Consider the following 11,656-nt stretch of genomic DNA (forward strand, 5'->3'; position numbering starts at 1 on the left):
AAAAAAGAATACATTAAAATATAGTGTGTTTAGTAGGAGCCGGTGGTTAGGGTGTCCAAATCAGATCTGGGAGGTCCTGATTCATATGCCCACTTCGCCCTGGCAGCTTGCTGGGAAACCTTGGACCAGTAATATACTCTGAGTTAACCCGCCTCATAGATTTGCTTTGAGGATAAAAGAGAAGGGGAGAGTGTGTCAAACCACTTCAGTGTTCTTTTGGGGGAGGAAGGCAGAGGATACATGATGTTAATTAATACATTAAGTTGATGAAAGGAATCCACTGATTTACATGGCTAAATCTGAGTCCAGCAGCACCTTAAAGAACAAGATTTTTGAGAGTCAAAGCTCCTTTTATCTAATCGAGGGAGCTCTAATGCTGGAAAGCTTGTGTCCCCTCCCCCAAATCTTGTTGGTCTCTAAGGTGCTCCTGGGCTCGAATCTAGTTATTCTACTATGGACCAGCATGGCTACTCTTGGAAACTTCAGGGATAGTCTGAATTGTATTAACTAGAAAGTCTGATGTGAGAAAGGAGGGCCAATTTGGTGTAGAGGTTAAGTGCGTGGACTCTTATCTGGGAGAACCGGGTTTGATTCCCCATTCCTCCACTTTCAGCTGCTGGAATGGCCTTGGGTCAGCCATAGCTATTATAGAGCTGTCCTTGAAAGGGCAGGTTCTGGGAGAGCTTTTCTCAGCCCCGCCTACTTCTCAGGGTATCTGCTGTGGGGGAGGAAGATAAAGGAGATTGTGAGCTACTCTGAAACACTGAGATTCAGAGTGAAGGATGGAATATGAATCCAATATCTTCTTTCTTTAAACTAAAACTGCAATCCTGTGCATGTGTAGAGAGTAGGTGCCACAGTGCTCACTGTAGATTACTTCAAGAAACCATGGAGAGCAAGCCCAATGAGGAAAGGCTAAGGGACTTGGCAATATTCAGTCTGGAGAAGAGGAGATTGAGGGGGGAGACATGATTGCTCTTTTAAAGTATTAGAAAGGCTGCCACTTAGAGGAGGGCAGGGAGCTGTTCCTGCTGGCAGCAGAGGAGAGGACTGGCATAGAAAAAACTTTTTAACAATAAGAGTTGTTCAACAGTGCCCCTCACTGGCAGTCTTTAAGCAGCAGCTGGACAAACACTTGTCAGGGATGCTCTGGAAAATCAGAACAGCAGTGCAACAGTTCAAAAACAGCTTATCAACAATTTGCCTTATGGTCCCTGTAGCCTGAAAGAGCTCTGCTCAGATACTGCTATCAGAAGCATCGTATTTGAAAGTAGGGAAGCCTGCAGTACCTCCCTTTCCAGTCCTAAACCAGATGTGATCCCGGCCGCTGTTTCTGCCAGATTAGTGGGCTCCAACATTTCCTGTAATAAGCCAACATCCCTTCCAAAAAAATGTGCTTTTTTCAAGGTCCTGATCTCTCCTCTCCCCCCCCCCCCCCCCAAATCCTCACACACCCATGCTCTCTTCTTCCCTTCGGCTTGGACCGTGCCACAGCAGTTGTAATATGAAACGCAACCAGGTCTTGGCCACATGAAAACGTGAAGCTGTCTTTTACCCATCTCTCTAGTGCAGGGGTGGCCAAACTGTGGCTCAGGAGCCACATGTGGCTCTTTCACACACATCGTGTGGCTCTTGAAGTCCCACTAGAGAAGGCATTTGTCTCTTTAAACCACTTCTTCAAGCCAAGCTAGCCAGAGGCTTGGAGAATGCATTTAAAATTCAAGTTTCTTTCTTTCCACCTTTCTCTCTCCCTCCCCACCTCTTTTCCTTCCTTCCTTCCTTCCTTCCTTCCTTCCTTCCTTCCTTCCTTCCTTCCTTCCTTCCTTCCTTCCTTCTCTCAGACATCTGACGTTTGTGTCTGGTGGCTCTCACACATCTGACATTTATTCTCTGTGTGGCTCTAATGTTAAGCAAGTTTGGCCACCCCTGCCCTAGTGGGTCCCATCTAACCCCCTCCTTAAAACTGCGGGAACACCTACAAGGAATTTTCTTCTGTGTGTTGTGCTTGGAGGCTGCATTGTGGTTGCACCCACCCACTCACGTCAGAATTCCAAAGGTGCCCACGAGCATAAAAAGGTTGGAGTGCCCTGTTGTCTCTCTGAAGGAGGCCCAGTTAGGGCTGCCAGGTTTGGGTTGGGAAATACCTGGAAATTTGGGGGATGAGTTTGGGGAGAGGAGGCGCTTCAATGAGATATGACTCCAGAGCCTTGTGCATGGGGGGGGGGATGAGGGAGTGCGCGTGCCCACAGAGAGGGCTCCGAGTGCCACCTCTGGCACCCGTGCCATAGGTTTGCCACTACACCATCCCTATGAACTAAATTATCAGGAGATATTTAAAATAGCAATGTATGGGCATGATCAGTAATCTACAATATGTGGAATGAAGTGTTACAGATCTCAGACTGGATGGTAGGGAATTTTCTCCCCTGAAAGCTCCCCCACATATATCCTTTCATTGGAGAAAAAAAAAGGTTAAGCATGGATTCTTCCATAAGTAGCTAGGGAGATCCCCCCCCCTTCTATAGAGGAGCATTTAGAGATATGATAGACACATATCCCCTGCAGTCTAAAGTGGTACATTTATAATTCCACTATCCCAGAGACTGCCATCTTCTAAGTAATGGGTCTCACATGTCAAAGCTTTCTGATCATGCTGATGCTAGGAGAAGATAATCATAAAACATAAACTACTCATAGAAGGCATGGTAGTTGGCTGTCATAGGCAGTACTAGAGGCACATCATTCCCCCCCACAAGAATTAGAACAGTTTACGTACTGTAGACTCATGAGTATACTTCTATTAGCAGTGCAGAGTCAACAATACGGAAATGTTTTACTTTATATTTCTGAAATGATTCATCATGGGTATGCTTCTATTAGCAGTGCAATTATTTCAGAAATGCAAGAAAAGAAACCACAAGATTATATTTTGGGGGAATGTAGTCCCACATCATTAGAATGCTTAAACGTTATACCCTACCTGGGTATAACAAGTTATACCTATTATCCTTGATGTCAATAGAATTTCTTTTGCACATTGTTATAGCTTGTTGCACTGAGGCTTCAGTGATGCACTGATGTGCCAAGCACCAACCCTGTTGAATTTCACTTCAAGTAAGGAAACAGTTTTTGAGATGTGTCTAGTCCTTCAGTCCACTCATATCAATGAGTTTGGCCTAGAGTAATTGCATTGCTAGTCTGGAACCAGAGAATTTAATCCCCCAGTACAGACTTTAATACTCTACACCATTTACTAAGCCCTGTTAAAACAGATCATTTCCTGAGCCATGTACTTAAACAACATTTGAGCCCTGATACTGCAACGTCTAGTGCATTTGGAGTTCAGCATGTTCAACTTTTATGGAAGTCAAAGAGGTTGCCAGATGCTGAGGAGGCTTTACTTGCCGTCTCCTAGACACAAAACAATGGATACAATCAAGTGTATTATTGACTAACCATGTGGAGCAGAATCATATTCTAAGCCAGGACCTGTACTTTGAAATCTCACAGTCAATTCTCTCTGTGTGGGAGTGACTAAATAATTATAAATATTGCAAATATACAACACAACACACATCAGAAAAAGGGGCTCCATGTTAAATCCCTTACCTTTTTAATTCTGGGAACAAGGAAACTCAAAATGTTGAAGGCAAAATGCTTTCACAGTCCATGAATGGTGGGATTATTCATACTCCATGGTTTACACCACACCATATATACATGATTAACAAATACTACAGCAGCATATTCTGAGATTCAAATTCATCAAGAAGAACCAGTCATATTTATTTTTCCAAACATCAGGCTGAAAAAATAACTCAATAATACTGTAAATGTGTATTTGTATATTCCAGGTATATAGCAGGAGGGAAAACCAACAACATTGTGACTTATTCTGAAAATCCCCTTTTATGTGTGCTCTCTCTCCCTCTAGCACTCCACAACTTACATAAGTATACAGGGTTTTTTTAAAAAAAATTATTTATACAGAACATGTCTCAGCTAAAATATGTTTGTCTATTAAGTGCAGTGGCAAAACTGTGGTCACTATATATTTCAAGGTGGTTTGTACATTACAATAGGCCCCAGAACATACGAATGGAATTCACACTAAAATCTAAAGCTTCATGTGCATCTTATGAAACCTATGACAATGTTTTCCATAGCCAGTTTTTAAAAAGGATTTTGGATGGTACCACAGTTCTTTTCCTATGTCCATTCCACACTTTTATGATAGTGCTCAGTTCTGTTTTGAAACTAAGACAAAACCACTCCTGTATCTGGCTTAATCATACCAGAGGTGTACAGAGGATTGAAAAGGCATGCTCTTTTCTCACTGCACCACCAGGAGAGGGAAAAAAACCCCTGCTGTAAAGATGTTCAGCTTTTATATCAGCCAATATGTTAGGTCCCTGCAGAGTAATTCCCTTGTTTTACACTGACATCTATCAGCCGGTCCAGGGGAATCCCGACGTCATTCACTCAACATCAGCACCATAGAATGTGGACAGCTCCCTCTCCTGCAGTCGTTCTGGAGCAATTTGACACAGGGCGGCACTAAAGGGGCCGAAACAGTCATCAGAAAATAGATATAAAAGAGGGACGGGGGAGGAAAACTCAAGTCAAACCACATTGATCTGGCTTCGGGCTAAAGAACACCAAACGGAAAGGATGACAAGATGCCTGGATGTGACTGGTAGGCACCCCTTCGCCAACCGGCCCGGCCTCTCACAATCGTTCTGTTTTCCCTCCACGCACAATCACCATCTCGACCCGCTCTCGTTAAAAGAGGACTGACGGGCTGTGGATTCCAAGTGTTATAAAACATGACAGGGCGTTGCGTCCGCAGACTATCCAGTGAAACCCAACATCTCACAGTGACTTGCAAGGATACTAATGCATCTAGAAGAGGGGGGAGGGTGAAAACGCATCTGAAGGACTGCTGTCTTTCAGCCACCAAAATGTCAGGCTCTGGGAAGCAGGGACGGTTTGTTTTGCTTTCGGCGGCTGGAAACGAATGTGGAGGAATCGGAAGAGTGTCAGGATGGACGCGCCTGGAGCAGATGAAAACTGGCCGGGCCTTCTTGGCCCCACCGTTGAACTCAACCAGCATCTCGTGGCAAAGACAAGACCAGGGAAGCACCCTCCGCAAGCCAAGGGCAGCGCCTTCGAGGTAACACCAACAAAGCCGCCAACCGAAGGCTGCGTCCCTCTACCCAAGCTTCGCTAAAGTTCCCAAGCCCTGCGACGCCGCCTGTCATAAGCCAGGCGAAGCTCCCGAGGCCACCAGACGCCTCCTTTCTTCGCAGCCGGTAAAAAAAGCCCAGCGGAGGCCTTTGGCTCAAGTGAACTCCAGAAAGCTCCCAAACAGCCCACAGCCTGAAACGCCACTTTCTCGGGAACTAGGGATGCCGCCCCCGCCCCCCCCCCCACACACACACACCGGCGTGCGTCGCCTCTTCCCCGAGGAAAGCACCCGCATTCCAGAGGACATCCCCCCCCCAACACACCCCCACACCCCGCCCCGAAGCGGCCGCCTGCTTGTTGCTGCTGCCACCCGGGCCAGAGCTCCGCCAAAGTTTCCACCCTCCTCCTCGGACGCGCCCAACTTCGGGGCCAGCCGGCCAGCCAGAGGCACCTGCGTCAAAAGAGAAAGCAGCTGCGCGCCCGCGCGATCCAGCGCCTGGCCCCGGCCCAGCTGAGCCCTCCCCGCCCCCCGCCCGCCGCCGCGGGTTCACTCACCACATCCCCTGGCGGTGCACAGCGCCCGGCCCACCTCCTGCTGGAGCTCCTGGGCCGTCTCGAGGGGCGGGGAGGAGGCGCGGAGGAGCGGCGGCAGGGGCGAGGGCGAGGCGGCGTTGCTGCTGCTGCTGGTGGCGGCGGCGTCGCTCATGCCGGCGGCGGGCTCCTCCAGGAAGAAGATGTAGCGGCTCTCCTCCTTCAGGCGGCGGCTCCCGCAGGCGGAGCCCGGCTCGGCGGCCAGCAGCACCCGGAGCAGCGCGTCCTTCCGCAGCCCGCCGCTTTTCCTCGGCCACACCTGGTGCACGCGCACCCGAGCCACCCAGGAGGAGGAGGAAGGGGAGGAGGGGGCGGGCGCCGCCGCCGCCGGGCTGTCGAGGCGGGGAAAGAGCGGGCGCGGGGCGCGGGCAGCAGCCGGCGAGAGGCTGGTCCCGGAGAAGGAGGAGCCGGCGGCGGCGGCGGGCTGCTCCGGCGGCGGCGACGTCGCTTCTTCCCCTCCTCCTCCTCCTCCTCCCGCTGCTGCCGCTGCCGGCTCGGCCACGCTGTGAGCCAGCACCTTGCCTTCGAGCACCACCGAGGCGCGCCGGGCCAGCCCCTGCACCCACTCCACGCCCGGCGGCCACGAGGAGCACAGCGGCACGGCCCGGCAGCCCAGCAGCAGCAGGGGGAGGAAGCGCAGCGCCCCGCAGGGAGCCATGGCAGGCGGGTGAGGGCAGCCCCCCGCGCTCTCCCGCTCGGCCCGCTGCCCCTCAGCCGCCACCTGGCTGGGAAGGGACGACCGCGGGGGGGGGGCGCTTGCCGACTTGGGAGGCAGCGGAAGGCGGGAAAGCGCCGGAGGCGGGAAGGGGCCGCTGCGCTCCTGGTCGACGCTGCCTCAAGTCCAAAAGACCAAAAGATTGCCCAACTGTTAACAATCCCCTGGCTGGTCCCCGCAGCGGCTTAGCCTGAGTGACGGGGGGACAACCAGAGAGGGCGGGAAGAGGCGGACTTGTCGAGCTGAGGAGGCGCGCGGCCACGGCCAGCAGCGGCCATGTGGTCGCTTCCCCTCGCTCTGTTTACCTTCGGCTCGAGCTCGGCGGGCGCCCTCTTTGGCGCGCGCTTTTCCCTCTGGCGAGCAGAAGGGGCAGGCCGGGGGTTCCCTCCCCCCCACCCCGCCTCTGTGTGTGTTTGTGTGTTCGTGTGTGTCTCTCTCTCTCTCACGCACACACAGAGTGCTGTTCGGCGAGGATTGACCTCTCTGACCCTTGGGTAAATTAGCTTGCCCCCCTCACACACACACACATTGGTTGAGCCCTGACCTACATAACCGTGGCTAGCTCGATCTCCTCTTCATCTCGGAAGCTAAGCAGGGTGGGCCTGGTTTAGTAGTACTCGGAGCAGACGATGGCACACCACTTCTGGTTCTCTTGTCTTGAAACCCCCTTGTGGCCTCACCCTATGACTCCAGGGCACTTTTGGTGTAGTGTAGTGGTTAAGTGCGCCCCACTCCTGCTGCACTTGCAGCTGCTGGAATGACCTTGGGTCAGCCATAGCTCTCACAGAGCTGTCCTTGAAGGGCAGCTGCTGTAAGAGCTCTCTCATCCTCAACCTACCTCACAGGGTGCCTGTTGTGTTTGCGGGGGGGGGGGGAGGTAAAGGAGATGGTGACCACTCTGAGACTGAGATTCAGAGTATAGGGCAGGATATAAATCCGATTTCTTCTTCCTCTTCTTCTTCTCATTATCCTTCTCCTTCCCAGTACCATCCTAACCCTGGACACCTGGCTTAGGGGACTCCTTCCATGCCTTGTCATCTTCTTGTGGTGCTTGGACCTGCGCCTCAGTCTCTTTCCTAAGGTGTTTTCAGATCACCACCTCTTCTTTAGGGGTCTGGCCAAAATGGTTTGTTTTCTCCCCAATAAAGACCCAGAGCAGCTTTCTATATTATTTCTTCCTGCCTTCATTTTATCCTCACAGCCATGTGAGGCAGACTGGGCTGGAATAAAAGGGACTGGCAGATGATTTCACTTTACTCCCTTTAGAATTCTATGGCTTTGTCTCTTCATGACAGCAGCTCTTGAAAGAAATGCCCTTCACATCCCTCAGTGCTGTGTAAGCATGTCCATAGCTGGAAAGGTTCAAATTAAGAAATAGTTTAGTCCAATGATTCAAATGAGGAAATAGTTTAGATTATATAATAACATTTTATTTATATCCCGCCCTCCCTACCGAGGCAGGCTCAGGGCAGCTAACAGCATTCATAGAATAATTATACAATACAGTAGTTATACAAAAACTTTAAAATCAACATTGTCTTAGAACCATTCTGATTCACATTTAACATATTTTTGACAGTAACGGTGATGTTCCTGGCGCTATTCTGTCAGTTTACATGGAAGTGGAGATTAGTTCATTTGATTTCTATCCCGCTCCATTTCCTGAGAGCAGGACTCAGGGTGATGTACAACATATAATATATATCAATACATAATAGAATACATGTAATTCCTTTAAAATCTAGTACTATTCAATAATTTAATCTTCTGTTGGATGGCGCCACATATCTATTCCACAGAGAGCTGAAATGGCTAGTATGTAATCCATGTTCTACCCATGGGGAGGATCTTAAACATAAAGGAATAAAGGGTGGGGAGACATCCAGGAGGCCTCTGCTCTCTCTAACCATTGCTGTCTTCAGCTGTAAGCCTGGCAAAATGACTGGTACTTGCACAGGGGACTACCTTTACCTTTTTACCAAGCTGAAAAGGCCCTGGCCCTGGTTAAGGACAACTGGACTGCTTCAGGACAAGGGACTAATAATAATAATAAGTTTTTATTTATTCCCCGCCGAAGCAGGCTCAGGGCGGCTTACAAGGCATGATATAAAATATCATGGTATAACAATAAAACAAGTACTACAATCAATAAATGAAGCAATATAAATTATACATTATATAAGTTAACATTAAAATAATTAGTCTAAAAACGGTATAAAGGTGCTACAGTCGCAGTATATACAAGATGGCTTGATGATAATTCCAGGTTCATCTTAAAAGTCTAGTTGGAAGAGGGCAGTTTTGCAAGCCCTACGGAACTGATTAAGATCCCGTAGGGCCCGCACCTCTTCTGGTAGCTGATTCCACCATTGGGGTGCCTTTATAGAGAAGGCCTGCTCCCTAGTTGGTACCAGTCAGGGCCGGAGCTCCCACTAGGTGACTTAGGCGATCACCTAGGTGCTGCCAGTCCAGGGGCGCAGAATTGGACCCCCCGGACTGGTGGGGCTTTCTTCCTGCTTTTGTCCCCTGGGGTGCAAAACCAGAAAAAAGATTCCCCCCACACCTCTCAGAGTCTCTGAAAGGTGTGGACTGGTGGGGCAACCCCTTCACTGGGGTCGGGCCTCAGTGGTGGCCCAATCTCTCCATTCTATCCAATGGCTCCTAGGATAGAATGGACTCCATTCTATCCTATGGGCCCATTGGATAGAGTTTTTATCAGTGTGTGTGTGGGGGGGGTGCAAGTAGTTAACCTTGCCTAAGGTGCCAAACTGTCTAGGTCTGTCCCTGGTACCAGTGGAGTGTAATGCTCTCTGAGGGCATATAGGAAGAGGTGATATCACAGGTATGATGGTTCTAGATCATTTAGGGCTTTGAAGGTAAGTACCAAAACCTTGAATCTGGTTCGGAATTCAGTCTGAAGCCGATACAGCACAGGTTGTATGTGCGCTCTCAAGAAGGTTTCCATAAGGGTATCCATATGTGAATGATATAATGATGATTCCATAATACATTATTATGGAATACTGACTAATACATTAGTCAGACTATTATTCTGTCAAAGCTACTTTTGTTTACTCTGATTATCCACAGCTTTCTGTAGTCTTGGGTCATGGTCTTTCACATCATGTACTGCTTGGTTATTTCAGCTCAGGATGCCAAAGATCGAACCTGAGACCTTCTGCATACAAAGCATGTACAGTAAGCTATGGCCGCTTCCTAAAAACATCTTGGCCTCGCACCAAGTCACCCTTAGTTTATCAAGGTCAGTATTGTCCATTCTGACTAACATCAGCTTTGCAAAGTTTCAGAATTAGGTCTTTCACATGACGTCGTGATTAGTGTTCTCCAAGCAGGAGATGGCAGAACTGGACCTGTGTTTTTCTGCATGCAAAGCATATGTTCTACTGCTTGTACTAGGTTCTTCCTCCAGATATCTCAAACCACCTTTGCATAAGGTTTCCCCAATGAACCAAAGCCATTTTGCTTCAGCAGGCAAACTGTTGTGAGCCTTCAGACCATTGTGTCCTCTCATATACAATGCACACGATGCAAAGTGAAGATCTGCACATTTATCTCTGAATCATCATGTGTTGTGGAAACAAATTACATATAAACTTAGGGTTTGGGTCCTTGTTGCCTTGGTCATGCGGCTAGCCATCTCTTTTGAGAGATTGCATAGGCAGGAGTGGAATTCTAGCAGGAGCTCCTTCGCATATTAAGCCACACCCCTCTGATGTAGCCAATCTTCCAAAAGCTTAGGAGGCTCTTTTTTGTAAGCTCTTGGATTGAATTCCACCCCTGTGCATAGGAATCTGTTTGACCATTTTGGCATGCCTTGTTTGAGGTTGAGTTTGTAAGTGAAAACAAACAAAGCTACTGTACATTTCTCATTGTAATTCAACATGCCTGTCTTGTTGTCTACCTCTTTCTCCTTCAGCTGCATATCACTGAATTAGAAGAGACGGGCTAGGTTTACCTTTTCTAATGCTGAGCGCTTCTGCAGTTTTGAAATAACAATGCAGTTTGAGCTTTGTAGGAGGCACAACACTGGACTCTTTGATGGAGAAAACTGTGCAAACATGAATCAAGTCTTCTCAATCCCTGTGCATATGCTTGTATAGAGGAGTACAAGGGAGACAGCTTGGAGAATGCATTTGTAGTTATGCAGGTTAACACACAACCTCTCCATTTAGCAAAAAAAAAAGGGGGGGGAGTATTAACCAATATATGAAAGACTATGTTAAGAGCTTGGGAGTCTTGCTGGATCCTGATCTCCTGGAGAAACAGCAGGTGTGTGGCAGCTGCTGCCAAAGCAATTTTTTAAAAATCATCACAGCCAATCAGGTTTCCAATGGCCAATCAGAAGCCTTGGAGAGCAAAAGCCCTATCTGGGTCTGCCCGCTTTCTAGAAAAACATGGTGTGCAGCAGGAAAGGTGTTGGTGGGTATCATGGCTTCCACAGGCACCATACTGAGCTCCCACCCACCTTCAAAGCATGTTTAGCCAGGATCTGGGTTCAGGCTTTTTGGTGGCTGTTCTGTGTTCCTGGAACAGCCTCGTGGAAGATGCCAGGAGGACTCCTAGCCTCCTGGCTTTTCAGTGAGGATGCAAGACACAGCTGTTCTGGGTAGCTTCTGGATCAACCTGAGACTGAGTAAACAGAAAATACCCTGCTGGTTGTGGCATGAGTTGTTTTTAGTCCTGTTTTAATGTGTGGTTTTGATCTTTGTTGTTTTCTATTGTATTTGCATTGTTGCTAATAGTGTTAGCCTCCAGGGGGCACCTCAAGATCCCCCAGTATTACAAGATCTGTTTCCCTGAAGAAAATGGCTGCTTTGGAGTGTCAGCTCTATGATATTATACCATGCTGAGGTCCCTCCCCAAACCCTGCTTTCCCAAGACTCCACCCCCAACCCAAAATCTCCCGATATCTCCCAATCCAGAGTTAGCATCTCTGGTTGTTATCCACCTTAGATACTCGGATGCCTGGAAAGTAAAAAGGTATATAAATATTTTAAATAAATAAGTAAATTGGTATAGAAAAGATTACTTACCTGTTTATGTCACACACACACACACATCTAGTTGAGTGGGACAGATAAGGGCAATACTAGATTTTACCTCAAAGTTACAGGTTGTTTTTTTTTCTTCAAATGGCTTTGA

Source organism: Heteronotia binoei, chromosome 4 (genome assembly GCF_032191835.1).
Source record: "Heteronotia binoei isolate CCM8104 ecotype False Entrance Well chromosome 4, APGP_CSIRO_Hbin_v1, whole genome shotgun sequence".
Taxonomy (NCBI): domain Eukaryota; kingdom Metazoa; phylum Chordata; class Lepidosauria; order Squamata; family Gekkonidae; genus Heteronotia; species Heteronotia binoei.